The 26,564-nt window shown below is 41.3% G+C and overlaps 1 long non-coding RNA gene across 1 annotated transcript; it reads right to left on the bottom strand.

The window, feature by feature from the left end:
* Positions 1 to 1,310: 1,310 nt before the first annotated feature.
* LOC124162406 lies at positions 1,311 to 25,936 on the bottom strand. Its single transcript, XR_006865553.1, has 3 exons — positions 25,686 to 25,936; positions 25,083 to 25,268; positions 1,311 to 1,677 (listed from the first exon to the last, which is right to left on the bottom strand). It is a non-coding gene; the product is annotated as an uncharacterized LOC124162406 (long non-coding RNA).
* Between the last annotated feature and the right edge of the window lie 628 nt (positions 25,937 to 26,564).

Raw genomic sequence — 26,564 nt, 5'->3', positions numbered from 1 at the left:
ATTTTCGTTTTCCTCATTTTTCTACAGAAATAGAACCGAAAAATATTAATCCACTTCAGAAATTGTTATGTTCAAAATGATTTTTACTATATTAAAATCTTTTAGAAAAAATCACTAAGCAATAATGAACGTATCAATTACAGTACGTAAACATAATGAGGTAATCACAAGAAGTGTTTTTTGCATGAAAGAATAAATTGCATAGTATTGATGTTACATAAGGTCATATTATTGAAATTAAGTAAAATAGTACCAATAAATGGTGCGCACCTCTCTTAACGCCACTCATTGTAGAATAACCCCAAAACTAGAAACTCTCGTGATGAACCACGCTTGGGTTTCATGAGAGAGATGGAAAACAGTTGAACATGTTCAAGCGAACAACGCGTAGAATACGATACCAGCGGCAATGATCACTTGGAGACATTCTTAGATCAGGGTATGATTTTTTTAAATCAGATGTATCATATATGATGCACTGGGTCTTAAGAGGATATAACTCCAAACAATGAACTCCAAAGAAGCAAGCGAATAGCACTGCGTATTTAATTACGATAACAGGGAGCAGGAGAAATTTGCGAATTACCACAGCCATTGTTTTTAAATCAATTTGTCGGCACTACAGCATGTCAATATGGATTTTAAATGCATTTAATGAATCTGTGATGACAATGTAGTCTTTACATGCCACCCATACAAATCGCTAGCAAACATACCTGTACACGACGCCACAGAGGGGAGGGAGGAAAAGAATAAGGGATAAGGTATCTCTTTTTCAGTTGTCAGTGGATAAGGCGCAGCTTTCCATTCTCCGCAGAAACATTAATGAGAAGTACTGTTTCCAAGAAGTTAATATAGAACGACCAAATTTACTCATCAGAAGCAAACTCCCCGTTAAAAATTGCAATGTAGGAATAACAAATAACTAAATGGAGCTATAAAGATACAAGGAAGGGAATACCAATGTAAAGGGAGATCTTGATAAACAGAAGAGAGTTATTGATAGAATTGCAGGTTAAAATTGAAAAGAATAGGCTGGAAAAGATTATAGCGTGGAACGTGGACGCTGATGAAGGAGCTGATTGCGTTAGAGATTAACATCTTGTACGAATTAATAATGACCTAATTTTAGAAAATTGAGAAAAATTAATTTTTAATATTTTTCAGCAAAATACCTAAAATGAGCAAAACAAATTATCTGGCGATTCTTTTGCCACGATGAAAACATCTTGCGACGCAAATGGACAGATTTTAGTTTTATTGCGTTAATATATTTACCTCCGAACACTATTATTGACTTCTTTCTCAAATTTATAGCACTGCAACCTTCCGAGGAAGCACTTCGCCTACTGAAGGAATGCTGAAAAGAGCTATTCCAGTGAATACAGTGCATTTATCCATGTTTTTTTCAGACGTAGTACAAACCTTAGTTTGGCGATCGTTTCGTCCATTGCATTAGCAGATGCCTCGTCCAATGGCGCCTCGGTGGCCGAGGGCAATTTGGCGGGTCGCACGTGCTCCATGACGTGCAGGTTGCTGGACGGCTCCCCATGCTCAGGTTCCTCCGAGCGGGAGGCTCGAGCTCCACCGACTGCGGATGGTGCACCTCCGCAGGCGAGGCATCCGTCGTGTTCACCACGAGCAGTCCGATGCCCATCGGAGGAAAGAGTGTGGACACTGAAAGAGAGAAAGAGAAACACATCAGTGAATGCTCGGGGAGAGCTCGTCCTGAGCAAAGCCAAAGGTGCATGGAAATCACAGAGTTAGGGAAGAAATGGGGAAATCCAGATCCCTGGGCAATCTATCACTTTTTTGTTTAATTTATTCATTGCCACACCCCCGAGAACAACGCTATTTGGTAATGAAGAATCTGAGATTTTCCCGGTGAATAGCGTGGATGAAAGCTTCTCGGGTTTCCAACCGGGTCAGGGTCTGCATGGTGTAGGCCGACGTTGCTAAACACAATATTCGTAGCATTCACCTTCCTCCTGGCAAACTCCGGGATCAGTTAGTCCGAGCTAAGGACCCTATTGGTCTGAAGACAGCCGGCATTTACCGCATTCCATGCGAATGTGGTAAAGTGTGTATTGGAGAGACGGAGAGGACCATTGAGACGAGGGTGAAGGAGCATCGACGCCACCTCCGACTCGGACAGTTTGAAAAATCGGCCATTGCTGAACACTGTGTTCAGAAAAATCACAATATCCACTGGGAAGTAACTGCCCAACAGAATGAAACGACTTTAGCCCGCAGCCACCGAGGCCTGCATAAACTTCACATAAAGTCACTCATTTAGGGATTAAACCCAAGGGTTGGATCGGGAAGATGGGGGTAGAGCTCACCCCGGGAATATATTTAAGAATACACATTTTTTCGGTGTCCAACGTTCAAAAATGTTTCTCAAACAATGCATCAGGTTAGGCTTTCCATACCTGCCGAAGTTTCGGAAAATGACTAGATATCATCGCGTGATATCTCAGGACAGCAAAAATGGAAGAAATAGGTACGTGAAATATTTTTACAAGTAAAATATTTCTTTCAACATTTATATAAAAATTTAACCTACACCCATACGTTATCATAGGTGCAGAAGTCACCAAGTTTTTTAAGGGACTGTAATTATCCGCTGAGCTGAAAGCCACCAAATGCCTCCACCAGTTTCGGATGGTGAGTCGACCTCTAGATATAGAGCTAAACTGCGCTATTAACGAGTTTACTCAAATAATAAGCATTCGTGGACAAAAATTGATGGCATTCAGAAGTGGTATGGGTCCATCCCAGGGTAAATTTGGCCATCTTAATGTTACAATAAACCTGTGAAAATTCCGTGACTTGGCAATGAGAGGGCACCAACAATAACGCCTCACATCACCCGGGGGTGAGGGCAGCAGCTCTTCTTCACATGAGTGGAGAAGACCACAGTGGTTAGTCCTAGGACACTAATTTCACTGTGGACGCGGTAACATTTACTTTAACGGCTGTAGTGCTGCGATGTGGAAGGTAATGGGAAACCGCCGCATAATTACCCCGGAGAGTCGCAGCCACTCCAATTAAAAAAAATCAGATATGTTATGACTGCCTTAGGTAATGGGTAATGTTGAGAATATTTTTTAATGTGCGCAGTTACGTAACTTTTAGTCCTAGCACTTGCCGCTAGAGAAGCTGTCTTCTGCGAAACTTGTTAGCGCACCTGCAAAGTTACCCCTTCGAGCTTTCGTTCGCTCTCTCTCGTTCTGTCCTCCGACTAGAGCACATCAACTCCTGCGACATTCCAGTCCGCTTGGCCTATTTTTCCTGTCGGATTAAATTTACTTTAAAGGAGCTCACATGCCTTTATCTTATACATTAAAACGAGAAGGTATTTCTCTGTCATTCCGTTTATGCTCCCTTATACTGCGCCAACAGTGCAATAAAAATAAGTTACAGACACAAATAATACAGATAAATTATACATCGCTTTTTTATGAGATTTTAGATTGTCTTTTTTCATTAACGGTAATTCAACTTTCAATCCCCGAATGAACTGTCGTCACTGATGTCTGAGTCCTCTTCTTCAACATCATCCAAAATCTAGCAGTCTTAAATCTTTAGCTAGGTCAGCTACTTTAGCTTGAGATACGGTATCTTCTAAGCTCAATGCCTTCTCTCCGTCTTCTCTTTGTTTGTCGTCACCTCGAGCCCCAAGTGTGTTTGGTCCGCCTCATTAATCCTTAGCGTCCTAAGCGAAGGGGCCATGTGCTTCGCTCTGCATTTATTTTTTTTATTTTTTCTGGACAGTAATCAACGAATATATGATTCCATATATACAGTCAGCGTATAGCAGGACTCCTTCGAGATATTTTCTCGTCTCTTGAGGAGCCTTATAAACCACGAGCTTCAGTCCACTAGAGTCATTCATGCTATGTGGTGTTCTTTCAGGCAGTGTGTTGAAATTCTCATCGGGTGTACTTCAAGTGTGTGGTATTTTTTATAATTGGGGATCCTACGAAAAGGCAATAGTATTGAAAGGCAAAAAAGAGACTCGGAAGTCTGTTTGTGTGTTAGGTTATAGTAAATTCATTGGTGGGGTGAATTTCAAGGCAAAGACGTACGTCAACTTGCAGTTTTATTTTGGAATCGGTGAAGAAAGGCCGTGTTTGTTGCCCTAGTGACGTGTCGTGCTCTAGTGTAATTCTTAAATTCATCTTGCCTAGTGATTTCGTTCGACCTTTATTGAATTATCACTAATAATTACTATCTTTTCTCGGAGTTGGACGGAACTGTGATTCTTCAGCTTGAAAATGTTTAAGGTAAGTTGTACCAATTTCCATACCAAATATAGGTGTGTTTGCCTACTTCTTAAACAATGTGTTATATCACTTTTAGATTATCATCATGGCAATTATCATTTTGATTTGTTTTCAAGGGTGGTAATGGATTCATATCAAATAAATCGTTCTGTGTTGCATAATGAAATATTAGAAATAAAGTGTAAAACATCAGGCGAGAAAAAAATACTCTTACTGGATTTTTTGTCGCGGAGACTAAATGTCCAGAGCTATGAGGAAGCTGTTGATGGTCTCCGAGAATTTCTCAGGTTGGAATTTTGGCTATATTACGAAAAATTATGGAACAAATGTTACCGTAATAATAAACGATTTTTATTGCGATGTAAGGAATGGCTCGCGGAGCCAATAATTATCCTTGAAGCTGTCCGGCAATACTTTCCTGGTTCCTCAAAGGCAACAGGTATGTATTATATTTACGTATGTTTTGAACGTTTTTAGTAAATTTAATTTCTGAATATCTAAACTTATTCCATATGCAATGCATTCTATATACCACTCTATATCCTACTATTATTGCTTTGTTAGGTTCATTAGGGCGGCCCGAGAAAGACTTTACTTCTTCGTGTTACAGATCCAAGAGAAGAAAAGTTCAGAACATAAAAAGTACTTCTTCGGTAGCTGAGCTGGCATTAGCCATCACCCTTGGTTTAAGGGAGGAAGGAAATACTGCAGCCGCGGATTTCATAACGGAAGTTACTACAACAACTCCAACAAGAGCTAAGAAAGTTCTAAGTAAGTAGAGAAAAGTGATGAGGCGCAAAAACAAATGTCTCCATTATCTCTTTTCATCACCATTGGGCTGACCAAAAGTCAATATAATGCGTTAAAATTCTCCGCTCGCACTCACAAACATTTTTTGTACCCCAGCTACACACGGGTGTTGACAGCAAAAATAGCTGCATACCCACAAGATATACGCATAACAGAGAACGAGTGCGAAGTTAGCCTACAATCCTTGCTAAACCACACAGTATCGAGGATATTGGAGTGCGAATCAACTGTTCCTGCGTCCAGCAAGGTGAACTGCACGTTGATATGCAAATATGGATTTGATGGGAGTTCGGGCCATTCCCAATACAAACAGGGTTGGGTAAAGGCGGATACTTCGGATGAATATTTATTCATGAGCTCCGTGGTGTCACTTCGTTTGGTAAATGACGAAAATGGTATGAGTTTAAGGCGTTTTAAATTCCATATCTTGCTTATTAATGTTAAATAAGACTGTAATAAAATTGATAACTCTATTCCAACTCTGCTCTTTTAGATGAAATAATATGGAAAAATCCTCGCCCATCGTCAACAAGATTTTGCCGGCCTATCCGCCTCCGGTGGTTGAAGGAAACTACGGAAGTTGCTGTTGAGGAAAGCAAATATATACAAAGGCAGATTGACGGCCTGAAAAATTGGAGCAATAGAAATTACTCGGTCAACTTCAGCTTGTTGCTAACAGTGATAAATGGAAAGGTAAGAAAAATTCATGCTTATATCGTGATGGACTGGAATATTTTAAAGTTTATGGATTAAAATTAATGAATGACGATTATTTTAGGTATGCAATGCATTGACTGGCAACCCGAGTATGAGGTGCTACATCTGCGGAGCAACAGCTGCGGAGATGAATAATTTGATGGATTTAAGGAATCGACCTGTAGATGTGACCAAATATTCCTTCGGAATATTGACCTTGCATTGCTATATCCGGTTTTTTGAATGTTTGCTACACATATCGTACAGGCTGGAGTTCAGAAAGTGGCAGGTAAGAAAGAATACAAACAAGCTTGAATATAGTTCAATGGTGAAAATGCCATTAAATTACGAGAAAAAAACTCTTTACAGGCTCGAGGTAATCTCAAAACGCTACTTACGAAGAGGAAAATAAGAATTCAGAAGGTTTTCAAGGAAAGGATGGGGATAATCGTTGATGTTCCCAGACCTGGATCTGGTAACACAAATGACGGTAATTCGGCCAGGCGCTTCTTCGATTCCCCAGAATTGGCCGCTGATTTGACAGGTAATTGAGTGAACGTGCTCTGTATTAGGAAAACATATGTAATAGCATAACTTCACGCATATGTTTGCATATAAAAATGGGAAAGTATAATGTGACATTAGCAGTAAATTAATTATCTTGTTTTAATTACAGGTATCAATGTTGATCCTTTCCCTTGGGCTACAACCTTGTCACGGTGGAAAGGCTTGTGCGTTCCTATGACCCTAAGAGCTGCACTGGCGGGATTAATTCGAAATTAGTCCCTGTAGGGCCACCCAAGCCAGAGAGGTCGAAGGGTAGGAGCCAGACGAAAGGTAGTCCACGTGATGGTGTCACGTGAAAAACACTGCTGGAATGGAAGTGGGAAACCCTACCAACTATCTATTCCCTGAAAACATGGAGTTTGATCAAACTAGCCCCGGATAGTCTAATCACGAGACCCAGCCCTTAAGGGCGGGTGTCGTAGGTGGCAACGAGATTGGCAAGGTCCTCGGGGTCCGTATCATGCGAAATCCTTGCAGAAATATATCATCATCATCTTTTTCAGCATCAGCAGTAGCATCCCAGGAGCAGGACAAGAAGACTAAGTGGATGGGGAAGAAGAAGGCATCGATGAATATAGGGACATGGAATGTGAGGACTATGATGAGGGCGGGGAAGTTAGAAAATATCAAAAGGGAAATGGATAAAGGGAGGATAGATATCTTAGGATTATGCGAGGTGAGGTGGAGGGATGGCGAGGACTATTGGAGTGATGGGTATAGGGTTATATATAGTGGAGGGGAAGAAAGCCAGCGGGGGGTAGCTTTAGTACTAAACGGGAAGATGGGTAAGCGTGTGGTAGGTATAGACCAGGTAAGCGATAGGATTCTGGTGGTAGAAATTGAGGCGCGGCCCACCAACCTTGTGGTGGTCCAAGTTTACATGCCCACTAGCAATCATGGGGAGGAAGAAGTACATGAGGTGTATGAACAGCTCGAGGAAATAATTAGAGACACACCGGGTAAGAAAAATCTGGTAGTAATGGGGGACTGGAACGCCTCAGTCGGGGAAGGCAGGGATGGAAACGAAATAGGAGATTTTGGTCTAGGAAAACGGAACGACAGGGGAGAGAAAGCAGCAGAATTTTGTAGGAGAAACAAATTATTCATCACAAACACGTGGTTCAATCATCATAAAGGGCGAAGGTACACGTGGAAAAGTCCAGGGGATGCGGGGAGATATCAAATAGACTACATTATGGTAAGACAGAGGTTTAGGAATAGTGTGAAAAACTCGCGCAGCTTCCCTGCAGCGGATGCGGATTCGGACCACAATCTAGTGCTCATGAAATGCAACGTAAGATTCAAAAGACTTATAAGAGTTAGGAAGACGAAGAAATGGAACGTAGAAGCCCAGAAAGGGAGCATGAGGAGAGAATATCATGAACTAGTGGACATTAGTATGCGGGACATTGACAACACCAAGACTGTTGAGGTAAGATGGGATAATATAAAAACGGGAATAGTCAAAGCGGCGGAGAAGTCAATTGGCTACGTGAACAGTAGAAGGATAAAGAAGCCGTGGATAACGGAGAAGATGATAAGGGAAATGGAGGAGAGGAGGAAGTGGAAGAACGTGGACACAGAACAGGGAAAAAGAATGTACAGGGAACTGAATAATCGATTACGACGTGAAACTAAGAGGGCAAGGGAGGCTTGGTGGAAAGGACAGTGCGAGGAAATGGAAAAGTTCCAGAAGGATGGAGAAGTAGACGCGTTGTACGCCAAAGTTAAGTTGCTGTTGGGCGGCAAAAGAGGACAAGGCATGTCTAAAATTAAGGCTAAAGATGGGAGGATGCTAACCGAGCAAGAAGAGGTAAAGAGTAGATGGAAGGAATACGTGGAGGACCTGTATGACGGAGGGAACAGACCAGAGAGATTGACTCTAGAGGAGGAAAGTGCAGTGGAGGATGATAATCTTGGACCGGAGATATTAGATTCAGAAATAGAGAGAGCACTTCGTGATATGAAGGCTAGGAAAGCAGTAGGCGTGGACAATATTCCGTGTGAGCTTCTGAAGAATCTAGGGAAGGAAGGTAAGAAAAGGTTTTTCGAACTAGTGCGCAGGATCTACGAGGAGGGATGTTGGCCGGAAGATTTCGTGAAGACGGTTTTAATTCCGCTTCCGAAAAAGAAGAAAGCTGTGGAATGCGGAGATTATAGGACTATCAGCCTAATATTGCATGCGGCGAAAGTGGTACTGAGGATATTGAACAGACGAATGGAGGCGAGGGCAAATGAGTATTTGGGCGAAGATCAATTTGGTTTCAGAAAAGGGAAGTCAACTAGAGATGCGATAGCAATAATGAGGTCCCTCGTCGAGAGGAACCTAGAATACGACCAGGACGTATATGCGTGTTTCGTAGATTTTGAGAAAGCGTTTGATAGGGTGAACTGGGCAAAGTTGATGGATATTCTGAAGAGAATAGGTGTAGATTAGAGGGATAGACGACTGATTCGTAATCTTTATATGGCCCAGACGGCGCAAGTGAGGGTAGCGGACGGAGAATCTGGGTGGGCAAGCATCGGCCGAGGTGTGAGGCAAGGCTGTCCTCTATCGCCGCTGCTCTTTAACGTGTACGCTGAGGAGATGGTAAGGGAAGCGTGGGATGAGTTAGAAGCTGGGATAAAAGTGGGAGGAATGATGTTCAAATCAGTGAGATTCGCGGATGACCAGGCGTTGACCAGCCAGTCAGCGAGGGGGCTTCAGGCTCTAGTGGATGCGTTATACGAACGTTGCGAGGAGTATGGGATGAGGATTAATCACAAGAAAACTAAGGTTATGCGGTTTTGTAAAGCATCTCGAGCGAGGAATGTGAGACTCAAGATAAAGGTGGGTGGTGAAAAACTTGAGCAGGTTGAACAATTCAACTATTTAGGCAGTACGTTAGAGGAAAACGGATACAGTAGTAAGGACATCAGGAAGAGAATAGCATTAGCAAAGGAGGCGTTCATGAACAGGAAGGAGCTTCTGAGAGGATCGTTGTGTAAGAGTTTAAAGAAAAGGTTAGTGAAGAGTTTGATTTGGAGGGTAGCTCTCTACGGTGCGGAAACGTGGACACTGAGGAAAGAAGACGAGAGAAGATTGGAGACATTCGAGATGTGGGTGTGGAGAAGAATGGAGAGGGTGAAATGGACGGGGAGGAAAAGGAACGACGAAGTGCTGGATATGGTTGGCGAGGAGAGGCAGCTTTTAGATGAGATACGCAGGAGACAGAAGGTATGGATGGAGTTAGTGCTTAGCGGTGAGGGGATGTTGAAAATGGTATTAGAGGGTAGAATGTTAGGTAAACGAGGGAGGGGAAGGAAAAGAATAGAATTTTTAGATAGATTGAAGGAGAGTAGGCCTTACAGTGAATTAAAGAAGGCAGTGCTGGAAGGAAAGGGAGATACTCCATGAAAACCTACCTTAATCGGTAGAATACTATAATAATAATAATAATGTTGATCTAATAAAAAACTTCCATCATTCTGAGGGCAGTATCAAGTGGCATAACACTAAATTATATAGCTTTCTCGGACTATTGCCAGAGAACTGCAGAGCTATATGTTTACCTGTATCCGTGGTATTATATGCCAACCACGGTGCATAAGGTACTGCTGCATGGAAGCGAAATTGCAAAAGTAGCGATTCTTTCCTTGGGGCAACTTTCAGAAGAGGCACTGGAAGCTCGGAATAAGAACACACGTACATTCCGCATGAGATTTCGTAGGAAGCACTCCAGAGAGGCCACAAACGACGACCTATTCAAAAGACTGCTGTTAACGTCTGATCCGTTTCTTTCCTCTACACTGACATCAACTCGGAGAAGACCAAAAGAAATGCCAAAAGATTTAAGATATCTGCTGATTTTGGATGATGTTGAAGAAGAGGACTCAGACATCAGTGACGACAGTTCATTCGGGGATTGAAAGTTGAATTACCGTTAATGAAAAAAGTAGAGATGGGTCGAATAGCAGATTTCTCGAATTCGATTATCGAATTCGAATATTAAATCATAGCTCGAATATTCGAATACCTCGAATTTCGAATACCTCGAATACTAAATGATGAATGCTGGAATGTTTGACTCGGTTGCCTATGCAGCAGGCAACACAAGATTTTGGGGAGTAATTTTGATTTCCTTAAAATGATTCGAACAGGAATTTAGCTGATTAATGAATAATTTAATTTTATGGAAACAATTGGGCATATAATTAATTCAACTAACATCGCTTTACCCCCACTCCTGCTGCCAAGTGCTAGCTGACAATCTGAGGCATTTTGCAAAATACAAGCTCTTTTCCACCGGATTTTCTTCAATTATTTTCAGTCCATCTTTGGGAGTTCTCACGAGATAAGAAGATGAATTGGAATTGCTATCAGGGAAAAACCAAATATTCTGAGAAAGTATCCTTTTGTCTGTGACTGTAACAATAAAGATTTATAGCACCACTCATAAATTGTAACTTGATATATGTTTTTGGAAAAAAATACCGCATCAACTTCCGAGAAGCTCTGCTGCTCATATCGAGTTTCGCCAGAATGCTAAGTCTCCGTCGTGTTTTGACATTTATTTCTTTGCGTAAAATGCTTAAATAAACTCAGAAATACGTCGTGTTTGGTCTTATTCTTTTTGAAATTACGCGCACATTACTAATATTTCAATTCAATAAAGGTGTAACATCAATTGACGAAAGTCATTCTTAGACACCCTTTGTGTTAATAGATGACTCATGCAGCGGTTGACCTCCACAGAAATGGGGAACTTCGAAGCTGGTAGGAAAAAAAAGGTCAGTGGGGGAGGAAAGGGAGGGCCCGAAACACGTTTCTATTGTTCTCGCGTATTTTTTCGAAGCTAAGGTCTTCGTAATATGATCCCTGCGCGAGCTGTGACCTTTTTTTTATTTTGAAGAAGAGGAAAGCCTCAGAGGGGGGCTAGTGCTGAATGGAGAGGGATACCGGACCTTGGGAAATGCGCTAATGTAAGTATCCCACGGTACTCACACAGCAGTTGACCTCCAGAAATGGGGAACTTCGAAGCAGGTAGCCAGAAAAAGGTCAGTGGGTGAGAAAAGGGGGGAGGGCGTGAAACACGTTTTTATTGTTCTCGTAACTCGATATTTTTTTCGAAGCAGGGGTCTTCGTAATGCGATCCCTGCGCGAGCTGGGACCTTATGTTTGATTTCGGAGAAGAGGAAAGCGTCAGAGTGGTTGAGGCGAGTGCTGAATGGAGGGGGATAGAGGATCGTGGGAAATGCCCTAAGGTTGCTATCCCACGGCACTGAGTTTCTCCTGGTGGGGGGAATGGGGGATTTTCGGATTTTTTCACCCGACTATTTTCGGTTCCCCTCGTCGAACACTTTTCACCGCTAAAATCCACGAATTTGATGCAATTCGTCAACTTGCGTAAAACGGCGCTGCGAGCACTAAATGACTACAGTTCTCTACATTTTTCCGAGTCACTACCAACGACGTGCGTGCGACAGTGTATGACGCGAAATTCAAAGTATTCGAGGTATTCGAGGCGGTACTTTTCGCATAACTATTCGAAATCTCGAATATCGAATACTTTCTAGTATTCGAGGTATTCGAGTATTCGCGGATACTATTCGCACATCTCTAGAAAAAAGACAATCTAAAACCTCATTAAAAAAGTGATGTAAAAGATGAATTCCGAAGTACGTATTCTCTTTATATTCTTGTTTATAACTCCACATTAAATTAATTCGTAAGATTTAGAGCTAATGATTGGTAATCCGCTAATTCTACATTCTTTTATTATTGAAATATTCCACTACGAATTTAAAAAACAGTTTCCAAACTTCATTAACGCAAATGTTTGATTTCATAATGATTTTTGCATTTATCAAACGTGTTTCTTGTATGCTGCATAACGATGGATGAAAAGTTAAATTTGAGAAAATCAATTTAACTCTTTATTTACCATATTAATATAATATTTAATTATGAATTCAAGGATAAAAGTTATCTTTTCTTTCTCCCTCAAACATTCTCCTATTGTATGGTGATATCAAAAAGGAAAAACCCGTGTAGAAGGACCCTTTACATACCTTTGCCTTTAAAGGCCTTGCGTGGTCATTAAACGCCACTATCCGCGCGACCCTCCTCTGCGAGGGTTGAAAAGGGAGGGTAGCTAGTGGTAGGGACAAAGAATATAGGTCGTTGCCTTCCCCAGAAGCTGTTTACTTCTCTCTTTATTTCGCATGCCAACTGAATCTCTTAACAATACTTCAATATCCGAAGCATACTTCGTGAACGTAGAATGGTACGGACAAAAATCTAATCCTTACCATCTTCACTAGAGTAATGCGTTAACCGGTTAATCTATTGATCCATTATCTTGGTAATAGTGTTTAAAGTCAATGCTTACTATGTGTCATGCTTCAAATGGTGATTTTTAAGAAGCAATTCTGAAAAAAAACTGATAAATCGCCCGCAGTTACCGAGCCTCTGAGTCCCGCGTGGCGTAGCTCTCACTTGACGCGCGATCGAAAAATCGCTCTCATATTCGTGCTCGCAAACATTTTCCCAAGATTTCTTCGCAGTATTCTTAATAAATGTCTACTTCACACTGTGATGTAAATTTCCCGATTACCATATTTCGTAAACGGAAGATAATATCTACTATATTTGAAATTTCACGCGAAAAATGGGTACGCCATTTTGTGTTGTAAAACCATGTAAATGTAAACCAAAATCTTCAAAAATCATGAACAATATGGCCAAAGCATTTGCTCAAAGGAATTTAGTGTTTTTTATTCCATAAATATCATACAACTGCAACACCACCTGCATAAGTTCAAAGATTTTCGGAGAAAAGCGAGTTCGCCCGAGTTTTTGGAAATTGGTCATGTTTGAGCTGCTGCATCTCAACAACGGATCAAAATTATGAAAAATGGCATACAAGTCCATAATTAACCATCATTTGTGAGTATTTGTGCCAAGTTTTAGGTCCCTATCTCAATAAAAGCCATTTGGGACTTTTGTCCGGCTTTTTCCGATTTCAGACCACTGTACGGCGCACAGTGGGCCAAAACCGAAAAAAACTGGCCAAAAGTCGAAAAATGAAGTTAGCGCAAATCAACCAAAAACAGTTGATATTTATTATTAAGCATTTACTCTTTAAGATAGGGTGCCATACAGAGCATAGAATGTGTTAATATAATTTTTACAGCTGGTCAAAGTAGAGCATGTCAGAGAGACTTTAGTGACCTGATTTTTTCCGTTGAAAATAGCTAAATTTGTGGCTTCATTACAGAGTCGTTGTTAAGAATATTGGTTTCAAAGTATTTTTATCCATAACATTGATCTTTATTAAATGAATGGAGAGAGTTTTTGTTTGATTTTACTTGCTAATTAATATTTTTATAATTTTTCAAAAACTGTGTTGATTTTCCATGAAATTTTATGTTTAACGGTAATTATCGTTTATATGTACATCAGGCTACACAGAGTTATTTATACTGTGAGATAGAAAAAAGCATGTAGAACAATTTACAGAATGCAGTTTTTGCGATAACTTGCGATCCTAATTTTAACAACCATATTTATGTGAATCCACCCCGGCCACTCGGACCACTGTGGCGGCCACGAAACGGCGGCGGGACTAAGCGAGGAAAGGATATGATATCCGTGCATAAAGACGACGGAATGCCTGTTCAATGACATAAGTCACTTGAATACATATTTTATGAATACTAATAACCTAGATTTTTGCATATTATACTATAAATGGCTAAATTCAACGTACATCTTGGCGCAGATAACAGTTTCTTGCTAAATTGGTGACTGGCAATTCTACGATTAGGAGGTAATTGGGAGGTTTCTCAGCAGAGTTATGGGCTAAAATCTTTGAAAAGATTTTTCCAGAATTTCGGATTTCCCTCAAGCATCATGAGCAGGCTGTGGTCGAGGGGTTTAGGGAAGGTCATGCACATGCAGCGGCAGGCGCCCGCGCCGGCTGGTTGAGGATTTGCGACCCTCCGTACTTACTGGCCCGGCAATGCTGGTTTTACAACCTTGCTGGTAATGACTCTTTTCTACTTCCCCTAATTCTATGGTAGCTATCCCAAGTTATGCTTTTTACACGTTTTCGCCTCTTGCCGACCCTTTCCGCCACTTGTTCCGACAAATGGAATTCTCAGTTAGTGTCCCTAGGGGTTTTCCGGTTGTTTTTGCCCACCACATGCATCAGTTGTCCTAGAGAGTGTCGAGTGAACATCCACTGTAAGTGACTGTGCTGTGTGATAACACTGGATTGATCTGTCAACGTTAGAAGCACTTCAAAGGAGGATATAGTTGTACCTGGGAAGCAAAGCCTCCTTGCACCCGCCTCCGTTTCGTTGTGACTACAATAAGTGTACTCCTCATCCATCGAAAACGATTTTACTCTCCATTGTGGTGAGAAGAGTGCTAATGGTAAGCAAAATGTTCATTTTTAAAATGGATTCCTCGTTAGAGTCCGCATTTTTTTTTGCTACCCATGTATGACTGATGATAGTTGGGTTGTCGATGGAACTGATTACCTGATATTTTTTATTTCATATAGTAGTGTTTGATACTAAATTTGATATAAACCATGGAGAGTAGAGAAGTGACGCGGTTACAGCTTCATGACAAAATTGTGGAGAGAAAAAAAGTACCACGGCACGTGAGATAAAAAATGTTGTGATAGATTTTTTGATTGAAAAATATCGATTGAATGCTAATTTAAAAGGTATTTTGACGAAGTGCCTACAAGCATACTTTTTCGCAAGATATTTTGAGAAATGGAAGAAGGCGCAGCGAAGGGAAAGCTACTTTAGAGCTAATAATAAATAGCAAATGGCTAGAGGAAGAAATCAAATTCCCTGAAGTAGTGTACAAATATCTTCCTGCTACCTACGGTGCGTTCATTAAAATGTTTAATAAATAGTTTTTTTTAGATAGAATCACTTTTCTATGTCACTAATTCGTATTTTTACAGATTCACCGCAGGACACCGTGTTTGGTAGACCTGCATTACACTTTGAAGTTTCTAGTGAAAGATCAAAACTAAGGAAAACGGAGCAGCTAAGAGCTGTTACATCAGTAAAGGAGTTATCATTCGCCGCGTCCATGAAATTCCGCGAGCGAGGAGAGGAATCAACTGCCAAAGTAATTAGAGAAGTGACAATGACGACTCCCACAAGAGCTACTAGAATTCTTTCCAAATGGAGGAAAAAGGACCATTCTCAGAGGGAAATGACACCAGAAACGGCACTTTCCCTTTTTATTTCAGTGAATATGGCAAAATTCCAGTACAACCTCATCCGGCATGTGTCAAAAAATCACGGGCATAAGTTGTTTCCCAGCTACAATCAGGTGTTTTCCGCAAAAAAATCAACTTATCCAAATGGAATACATATCAGCGAGGAAACGTGTGAGGTGGGCACATAAGAGTTACTTAACCATACGGCACAATGGATCATTGAATCCATGACAAATGATTCTATGGAACATATCGCCATTCCACATGAATGCACGTTGATCTGCAAGTACGGCTTCGACGGCAGTGCGGGACATTCTCAATATAAGCAAAAATGGACGAGGGATGAACTGAATGATGAATATTTATTTGCAAGTTCATTGGTTCCTCTCCATTTGAAAAGCAATATTTCTGGTAAGAGAAATTATTTCTTTAAATAATGTAGTCTGCTCTATCGGATAAACCTCCTTCATGAAAGACTTTATTCCAGGAAATTTTTGCCCTTCATCGGTAAGATATTGCCGACCGATTCGTCTTCAATGGGCTAATGAAAGTAAAAAGCTTTCAATTGAGGAAGAAAAGTATATAGAAAGGCAAATAAAGACGCTTAAGAATCTAGAGATTGAAAAATGTTCAGTAAAATTTTGTATGGTACTCACAATGATAGACGGAAAGGTTAGTACGAGTAATAGACCTCTATCATTGACATCATTTTGTTTTTCTCTTGTGGCCTGGTTTGAGTGTACTACAGGAGCTCATGATTATCTATTTTAGGTGTGCAATGCTCTTACTAATGCCAGTTCAATGAAGTGTTATATTTGTGGGGCAAGGATATCCGAAATGAACAATCTGGAGAACTTGAGGACTACAATCAGTACCTTAAGATTTTCATTTGGCTTATCCCCTCTCCATTGCTATATTCGGTGCTTGGAGTGTCTTTAACGCATATCCTATCGCTTGGACATAAAGCAGTGGAAAGTGAGTGTATTTTAAACCTACGTGAAGCTTTTATTGCTTGTAATACATTAGTAATGTGTCTGTCCGTGTATTTTAATTCTGATTTCATTTTGAAACTTCATATTTAAGGCAAAGGTTAGTGATGGGAGTAAACAGAAAATGTAGGCTAGGAGAGAAAGGATTCAGAGGTTATTTAAAAAAAATGGGCCTGATAATACATGTACCAAAACCAGGATACGGCACCACAAACGATGGTAACACAGCTAGACGCTTCTTTTCGAACCCAAAATTATCAGCAAAAATTACCGGTAAGAGAGTCTGACGACAGCTACAAAATTTGAAAATCTTCGGTGCTGAAATTAAGAGAGATGTTTTAGTCAATTAAATATTTTTCAGGACTACATGAACAACTGATTTCAAGGCTTTCAAATATTTTGAAAGCAATCTCAAGCTGTCGAGCACTCAAACACAGTGAGTTCAGAAAATACTGTCTAGCGACAGCAAAATTGTATGTGAAAAAATACCCTTGGTATTATATGCCGCCAACGGTGCACAAGCTTTAATTTCATGGTGCAGGTATATCCAAGGAAGCTATTCTACCCATCGGGCAGCTTTCAGAAGATGCCTTGGAATCGAGAAATAAAGATATTAGGAAATTCCGGCAACACAATACGCGGAAGATATCAAGAGAGGCGACTAATGAAGATTTATTTCGGAGGTTGCTGCTCACCTCTGATCCCTTGATATCTTCGATTTCATTTCGCAATAGTAAATTGAAGGAAGATTTAGATCCAGAAGTGAAAAAACTTATTGACAACGGGAATGATGAATATGAAGATGAGAGTGATGACGAGTCATCAGAGGATGAGTGACCACTTTTATTTTATGTATTAATTGATTAAAAATATTGATTCAAGTTTTTGACAATGAAATTATTGGCTAATATTTATTCAATATTCAAATTATAAATTATCATGGTCTCTGTCACTGGTTAAAATTTATGTTGCATTGCACTCAACTACTAATTATATGCGGTGCCTTTATGGTATGTACCCTTTCATGACGGTTTTACCCTTGAGCCTTCGCGCGGAGGCCGCGTGCAAACGGTAAGAAACCTAACGGTTCGCGCGCTCCCCAAGCCCTTTTCACTCGTCGGCTGCCCATTTGTGCACCCAAATTTGTTCTTTTACTTTGAAAACGTGCAAATATTTCCAGTAGAGAAATTTAGTTTTCCCGAAATAAGCCGCCTATGCGATTGGCTCGCTCATTTCTAGCCGAGTCAGTCTCCTTTCAGTATTCCTAGTCGAATTGCCGAATGACGTTCACAGAGTAGTTGCTCAGTTATGGATACAACGAAAGTGACTAGTCAAGATTTACATAATGTGGTCTTGGCAAATAGAGAGGGGACTATTCACAAAGTTTTAATACATGGAGCGGGAATTGTGAAACATTACATTCTTCCTATAGGACAGCTTTCCGAGGAGACATTGGGAGCCCGACACGAGGAAGTTAGAAGACCATAACATATCGGGAAAAACATACCAGAAAAGTTTGTTTTTGGACTCAAAATTTACCTTATGCACAACTATTTGACAGCTTCAACGGCAGAAAAATTCTGTTTTTCCCTTGATATTTCCATAGCAGAAGGTAGGCATGCCCCTGTAGAGTTTGCTTCCCGTATCACATTCGCCTATTTTAATTGTTATCGCCCTTCTAAACAATATTGTGGCCTAAATAATCCTAAATAAGTTGTATTTTTACAATACACAATTTGTAAAAAGTTTCGTTAATTTTCCAATTCTTTGGACTCTAGCGACTTTTGGCCAGCTTTTTTTGATTCTAGCCCACTGTGCGGAGTCTGTGATCCGTCGGCGGAGAAAGCAAGAGATGTCTGTGGAGCTGGAAGACAAGGCGTTGCACTCGGGGCCAAGATTTCCGGGAGAAAGGGTGGAGAAAAGGGGGGGGGATTGGAAGGCACTAGACTTGTCGCCAGGGACGACCTTGAGGAGCGCACAATAGTAGCTGCCGCACACCCCCCCGAGTCCACCATAGGGAGCAGATGCTTCGCGCAACGAACTCCAGACCAAGGGTCATAAACACGCTGCCCGGCGGATAAATATTTGCGGCCCTTAAGAGTTAAAGAAAATATTATGTAGTCACACAGAATATAAAATGTATATCGACACACTCGTCAAAAATTAAAAAATGCCAAAAATCGACAAATTCATTGATTAAAATTTTTAACCAATAATTAATATTGCACGTTGAAATTGCACGTTTTTATTTATTTCAATGATGTTAATTGGATTAATATGGCCCTCCATACGCTGTGAAATCGATTTTTTACCCTTGAATTAAAAAAGGTTGACGATCACTGCCCTAGACGAAGATTACATGTGGCTTCATCCTGGGCGTTTGTGTTTCTTGGCCTCGCACTGCCCGTTATAAAAGCTTTAAGATGCCCACTGCCGGCGCCATGTAAAGCCGATTAGTTTTTAAGTTTAATTTTAGAACTATAAAACCTTAGGGAAATTCATCATCAGGTAATTAATTTTTATTCTTCCTAATTTTAAGAGTGCAATGCACACGCTCACTAGAAGACTTTCTTTCCTTTTCTCCTTCACTTACACTGGAAAGGTAAATACTGGTCCCTTACACGCTTGAAAAGTCATGTCCCGTATGTCGAGATTTATTCTCCAATGCAAATTAAAGACTAATTCTCCAATGCTAATTAAGTGCCAAGGGCACGCTCCAAAATGCTGAAAATGTGGTCTGAAGACGCACAAAGGCAGCAAGCTAAATGCAAGGGCCAAAAGCCCAGTCAATGAGGGAACGAACGAACGCATTAAAATATATAACGGGGAATGTTTACCATGCAAAATTCAATAAAATTTTGCATGGTAAACAATATTTGCATAATCATTAGGTGTATATATTGATATTACGACTTGCACTAGTCTCTTTCAGGGAAGAGGGATTATTATTATTATCTAGCAGCTTCAAAAATAAACAAAAACAGTAGCAGTATTTCTTCAAGAGCCTTAAATGCTCAGAATGGTAGGGTGAAATGGGTAAAGAGAACGCAACATACCCGCAAAACTGCTAGTATTTGGTGAGTTTTGACCTATCAATAGTTTGAAACTTGAATATCATGAGGCAATTTTCAGGAATGTATAACCAGTAACTGCCTGTTCTTAATATTTATCCTGAGTACGGAAATTTAACATCGAAAAAAATTTAGCAGCTTACGAGGAAGAAATTTTTCCATCGTTTCAACAGCGATCATACAGCGTCAAACCATATCAGGTATTTAATTACTGCAATTTTTTATTTTTATTTCCACGAACTAGGGTCGGTGCCAATTTGATTTTGTTGTAGGCACGTGACTCTTAAAATAGGAAATTACAGTTTCTCCACCTTAGTGCCTTTGAGGGAATAAATATCAGCTCATCATCAGTAAAAGCAAGGAAAATTGCCGCACAACCATGGAGACACAGTGATCATAATACCCACACGAAAATGTTATTAATTGTTTTAAAAAAAAGTCGGTAAGTTTTTAATGACACCCCAGATTAAAGCCTTGCCACTCCAGTAAAAACAAAACACACAAGAATAAGTTTTTCGGTGGCACCTCCAATTCGACGGAGTCCACTTGCTTAACAACGTGAAGACTACCGACCTCAGAGCGTCCACCACGCGCCTCCTTGCCGAAAGCAATCTTGTCGTAAGTCTAGCAAGTTAAGTAAGCGAAACTGTGAGGAAGAAGGAAATGGGTCCAGTTCAAAGGCGACGCGTGACTGAAATGCGGAAAGATATCACGATTGCAATTGCCACGATGAGCTTATCGCGAAAGGAATGGAGACCGATCACCATGGTCAACTGATTACACGAATTTCGTTCTCTTTTTTATCATTTATCCGCCTTACCACCGAAAACCGCACTAATTTGGCTCTTAAAATCGGGGTTTTTGAATGAGTTGACAGTTAAACATGCACGAATATCCACGTCCTGTGTAAGAGCAACCCATGTCGGCGGTAGGCGAACCCGCGACCTCCTCTGTGACAGGCGAGGACTTCATCAAGGCCAGCAAATATTAAAATTTTAGAATTAATTTTTCTAATAAATAATTTCTCATCTAATATCATAAAAAATTACGTAAAAATAAGTAAGGTTAATAGAGGTGAACTTGTGCTGAACTGTATGGTTTATCACATACCAAGAACTACATTGCGTTTCTTTCCGCAGACTACGAAAATCGGATTTGCTAGTTGATACACACTTATCATATTTTAGCCTTTGAACGCCCCAAAATTAAAAACAAATGCGATGCAACGCGATCTAGAAGAAGGAACAGATTTCCCTGAAAAGAATTCGTGAAATTCACTAGCCTTGCAGCTTATTGATCTGTGTTGAGTTCTACGCTCACCTATCGAAACTAACTTCCGTTTCGCAACAGTGCTGAGAGATAGTTTATTGCCAAAATGCTCACATTTTAACTTATTCCGGCAGATCTTGCCATAAAAAATTCGCTATGAGCTGAAAAGGAATAAATGTTACCATTAATATAGTTTATGGAGAATATATCCCTCCAATCTGAGAAACCATGCAGTCATTTTAATCGTGCTGAGACCCTTACTAATTAGTGGTTTCCCTTTCCCTCAACCGTCACCCACTCCCACCCCCGCCTATGCTCACAAACGTGGGAAATTTTGTACTCGGTTAATGTCCTTTGTATCCTTTCCTCTCTCCCCTACCTCTTGATTACCCCCCACCCACTACTCTGGTTTATATATAGGAAGAATCTTCATTGTACTCATCGCCGGATGATGACGCAGTGCGTCGAAACCATGGTCGCGTGTTAATAAATATGTGGAAAAACAAAGTAAAAAATTTTTCATTCATCATGAGCAACTTCCATAAAGTAACGCCTCAGACTATCAACTTGATATAGAGGTTAACTGCGAGATGAGCAAGTTCTCTCGTCGAAAAAGCTGTCACGGACAAAAAGCGGCGGTGTTCTGAGTGGGTATTCGGCTACCTTTGGGTAAGGTAGACCATTTAAATGATACCGAAACCTGTTAAGATACCGTTACTTGGCGACTGGGAGCCGCCAACAATTATGCCTCTCATCACCCGGGGGAGAGGGCAGCAGCTCTTCTTCACATGTGCAAAGGTGGAGACCATACTGGTCGGTACAGCGACACACATTTCACTACGGGCGTGGTAACATTTACTTTAACGGCTATAGTACTGCCATGTGGAAGGCAAGGGGAAACCACCACATTATCATCCCGAGGAGTCGCAGCTACTCCAACTCAATTTATATAATGACACGATGGAATTCTCTCGGGTTAAATCGGAGGTAAACTAGTCCCCCATTCGGATCTCCGAGCGGGGACTACTCGAGAGGGTACATCGGTCAAAGGTGATAGAATAGTACGGATAGGAACATGGAACGTCAGATCACTTCGTACCTGCGGTAGGCTAGAGAACTAAAGGGTGGAGATGCGAAGAATGAACCTCAACGCATTAGGCATCAGCGAAATTTTGGAGTGGAAGCTACATAATGATACACGCATGATCACTAAATAGTAATGTTGGAGTAGGGATAATGCTTAGAAAAATTGCCGATGTGCGTGTTAAAAGCTACCTGCAGTTTAATGAAAGGATAGTAATGATGAAGATAGATACTAAACCCGTAGCTACTGTAGTCGTGCAGGTTTACAAGCCTATATCAGAATATGAACTAGTACTCCAATCTACTTATACAGCTACTCCACTCAATTTATATAATGACACGATGGTATTCTCTCGGGTTAAATATTCCGGAGGTAAACTAGTCCCCCATTCGGATCTCCGGGCGGAGACTACTCGAGAGGGTACATCGGTCAAACGAGATAGAAAGTTACGGATAGGAACATGGAACGTCAGATCACTTCGTACCTGCGGTAAGCTAGAGAACTTGAAGGTGGAGATGCGAAGAATGAACCTCGATGTATTAGGCATCAGCGAAATGAAATGGCCCCAGGAAGGAGACTTTTGGAGCGGAAGCTACAGAATTATACACACAGGATCGCTAAATGGTAATTCTAGAGTAGGCATAATGCTTAGAAAGAGTGCCGGGATGCGTGTTAAAAGCTACCTGCAGTTTAATGAAAGGATAGTAATGATGAAGATAGATACTAAACATGTAGCTACTGTAGTCGTGCAGGTTTACAAGCCTACATCAGAATATGAAGATGAAGAAGTATAAGATGTCTACCAAGATATAGCGGAAGTTAACAAGCGGGTAAGAGGGGGAGAAAATCTAATTATTTTAGGTGACAGGAACGCCGTCGTCGGCGAAGGTCAAGACCGAATAATAACTGGGAAATATGGGTTAGCTAACCGAAATGAAAGAGGAGAAAGGCTACTGGAATTCTTCACGGAGCACAGGCTAGTCGTTGCCAACACTTTATTCGAAAATCCGCTGCTAATAAATATTACGGTCTAGACGATTCTGTTACTCGTAACGCCGTAAGGTTATATTTTCCCACGCCATATCCGAAGAATTTCGAGACGTATTCATAAACGCGGCATTATAAACACCTTTCTTAATATAATATGCAGGGGAACAAAATAAAAAAATGCGAAAGCCTGCCCCGGTCTCCCCTACCTACTAAGCAGAGAGTTTAAACTAATTTTAACATTTTATGCAAAAAAAACTCCATTTGCCAAAGAAATATGTGGTAAATTCACGATTTTTCAAATTTTCATTTTCTTTTATGATGGATAATAATTTTGTTCTTATATTTTGGGGGGCTCCGGACCCCCCGGACCTCCCCTGGCTACGCCACTGCCCCGCGTTACCTGATGTCTGCTCCGTGTGAATTCGTTTAGTGTAGTTTACGAAATCTCACCCGGGGAAATTCGGGGGAACTGTAACGTGTAAAATGGCTAAGAGTAAGAATGCTAATAGCAGCGTCGGAAAAAATAAAACTTCCAGGGCAGGGCACATTCCAATGGAATATGCCCTGGATCCAAATCAGACACATATGAATAAAATTTTGTATTATTGGCAACCACACTTTATTTATTTTTTTAAATTGTATTCCCAAACCACCGAATACAGCTCACCTAGGCCATGTTATATCAGGGTATTCGACAAATCTAACAATTAAACGTACACGAACAACCATGCCCTGAATAGGGGAAACTTACACACGCGGGACTCGAACGTAAGACCTTATGTTCGGCAGTCGTGGACAATACCCGGCCGCCACCGATGCCGGCACTTCAGGAGTCCATTTATTTTTCAATGAAAATGGCAATTGCACCGAGTATTATCACACTTATCTGTATCAAAAAATTTTTTCCTTAACTTTCTCTAACACCATTAATGATAAAATACTGCTCAGAGTATAGATCAAATGTATACGATGCAATAAGGCATTTATCTAACGTTTCAGTTTATTTAAAAATATCATCAGGGCTCAGAACTGTTCAATCACTTCGATTCCCAATTGGGGATACAGCAGCCCACTGAAAGGGCGTAGCGTCGACGTAGCCAACATAAGAAGAAACTAAATGCCGGGCACCGGCACACTTGATGGAAAATTCCTTCCTCGTAACACTTTTCTAACCACATTGTCTTGCGACGGTACACATTAATAATAAGAAAATACATAATATAACCAATCCAACTAATATAACCAGCTAATTTAGGAATATCAAGTTCCCGAAGGCGAGGAATTTTCTTAATTGCTAAATTCGAGCGTGAAAGCGTGTGATATGGCGTCAGTCGCACAGTTGATGCTTGTCTATTTTCACGCCGAGGTACGGTAAGACCTCTACAGGAGTTGAAACAAATTTGATTATGATTTTCTGCTGTTTAGGCTGATGCCCACGTCATCAACCAGGAATTTCACTATATCAAACACTAAGGTCCTTGGAGTATGCTGGTCGCAGGTGAAGACAATTAACCAGTCGTCTAAGTAAGGTACGAGGACAGTCTGGAACCAGGAATATACTTCGTGGCCACCGCTCGCGCCCACCGCTGCATGGTAGCAGGAGCAAGACAGTGGCCCATAGGAAGCCTTGTAAAACCGAAGTATTTATCATTGCACGCATTTCCATAAAACCGCCAGTGGCCTGCACGAACAGAGCGCTGGTAAAATGCGTCTTAGAGGTCGAGCTCGCAGACAAAGGCGTTTAACTGAATTATGCTGACCGCCTGGGTGGCGTATTTCAGGCGGGATTTTGGCCTATAATAAAATTCGGTCCATGGACTCAAGTCGTGAATTGAACGGCAACCACCAGAGGACTTAGGGATTAAATTCGCTTTAAACCCACACTTCGGTATTTCACGTATCAAAATTCTGCGGGACACCATTGATTCTAGAACTGAAATTAACTCTTCTGAGGGCGTTGATCTTAAGAAAACAAAGAGTATTTGTGGGTTTTGGGATGTTTGCACCGGACAATACCAAATCAAGCACTGATTCATCGCCATTTGGGTATATCTTCACCCTGGGTAAATTTAGAATTCAACACTCACCGCCAGCTGTTGTTACGGAGGGCGAGCCAGTAGCTCCTCCAGCGGAAGGGTGTCTGGTCCGTCGACAGGAGCTACGTATCCGAATCCGGGTCCCCGGAAACGGTGTCCTCCGGGGCGTCAACGTGATAAGGGTCCACGGGTGATCCACTGCGCTGAGTTGAGAATGAAGCAGTGTCCTCGTCGTCACTGTTGTATATGAGAAATCACGAATTAGAGACGGATTATATTTAGAGTTAGCATTTTTTAAGTCAGTGGTCGTAGGCCTGTTCTCATTCTACACAGATTGACTGTTACACAATAATGTTTCATAATTTCTTTGCTACCTTATTATGTTCCTAGATATATTTTTAAGCCATAACTATGTATACATGCTTAAAACGTGTACAAAATCAATTTCATATTCGTAATATAATATATTAAAATATCCCCCCTAATTACTGGACATAAGGAACAATTACTGTCTAATTTTCGCAAAAATTCCAAGTTCTCGGAAAAATATAAGTTTTCTTTATATTTCAATATTATGTACGGAATATGTGACGTCGAAAACTGTTATACTCCAAAATTCAAACAAATTACATGAAATTTAATAATTAACATCACCTTTGAAGCATTTGGCCCCAACGTGTGGTGGTCCTGTGGCACAACTTGGGATTCAGGGATGGGAAGGAGACCAGAGGAGTGGTCTCCGATATCAGCTCATGTTGTGTCAGAGGAATGCCGTGGCTGGACCTGGGGCCAGGGTCTGGAACTACGGTTGCAGCGCTGGCAGCGGCTAGATGTCTCTGACCATCCCCAGGGCCCTGGACTCAGTAATGGGATCAAGGGGGATAGGGAGCATGGAGGGTGGCTCTTCCGACGTAGGCGGCTGGACTCGCGTGTTGAGCAGACTGGATGGAAAGGAGGACATGTGAGATCCCGATGGGGATGTCTTGGGGACAAAGGTCGGAGAAGGCGACTCTTTTCATGGTGAGCGAGAGCGGCTTCGTCAAATCCTGTGCTACCTTTATGACCCATGGTGGCTGAGAGTGTATTAGCCGCAAGTGCTGAAGACGCGAGCGTATGGTCAGTGTGAAATGACGTCCCCTCCCGTGCTAGCTTTCTGGACCATTGTGGCTGCGAGCGTATTACCCGCTAGTGGTAAAGGCGCGAGCTTGCTGCGAGCGTATCAGCCGCTAGTGCTGAAGACGCGAGCGTGTGGTCAGTGTGAAATGACGTCCCCTCCCGTGCTAGCTTTCTGGACCATTGTGGATGCGAGCGTATTACCCGCTAGTGGTAAAGACGCGAGCTTGCTGCGAGCGTATCAGCCGCTAGTGCTGAAGACGCGAGCGTATGGTCAGTGTGAAATGACGTCCCCACCCGTGCTTGCTTTCTGGACCATTGTGGCTGCGAGCGTATTACCAGCTAGTGGTAAAGACGCGAGCTTGCTGCGAGCGTATCAGCCGCTAGTGCTGAAGACGCGAGCGTGTGGTCAGTGTGAAA

The sequence above is a fragment of the Ischnura elegans genome, chromosome 7, assembly GCF_921293095.1.
Source record: "Ischnura elegans chromosome 7, ioIscEleg1.1, whole genome shotgun sequence".
Classification (NCBI taxonomy): Eukaryota; Metazoa; Arthropoda; class Insecta; order Odonata; family Coenagrionidae; genus Ischnura; species Ischnura elegans.
Note: the sequence above shows the minus strand (reverse complement) of the source record. Positions and strands in the feature narration are given on the sequence as shown.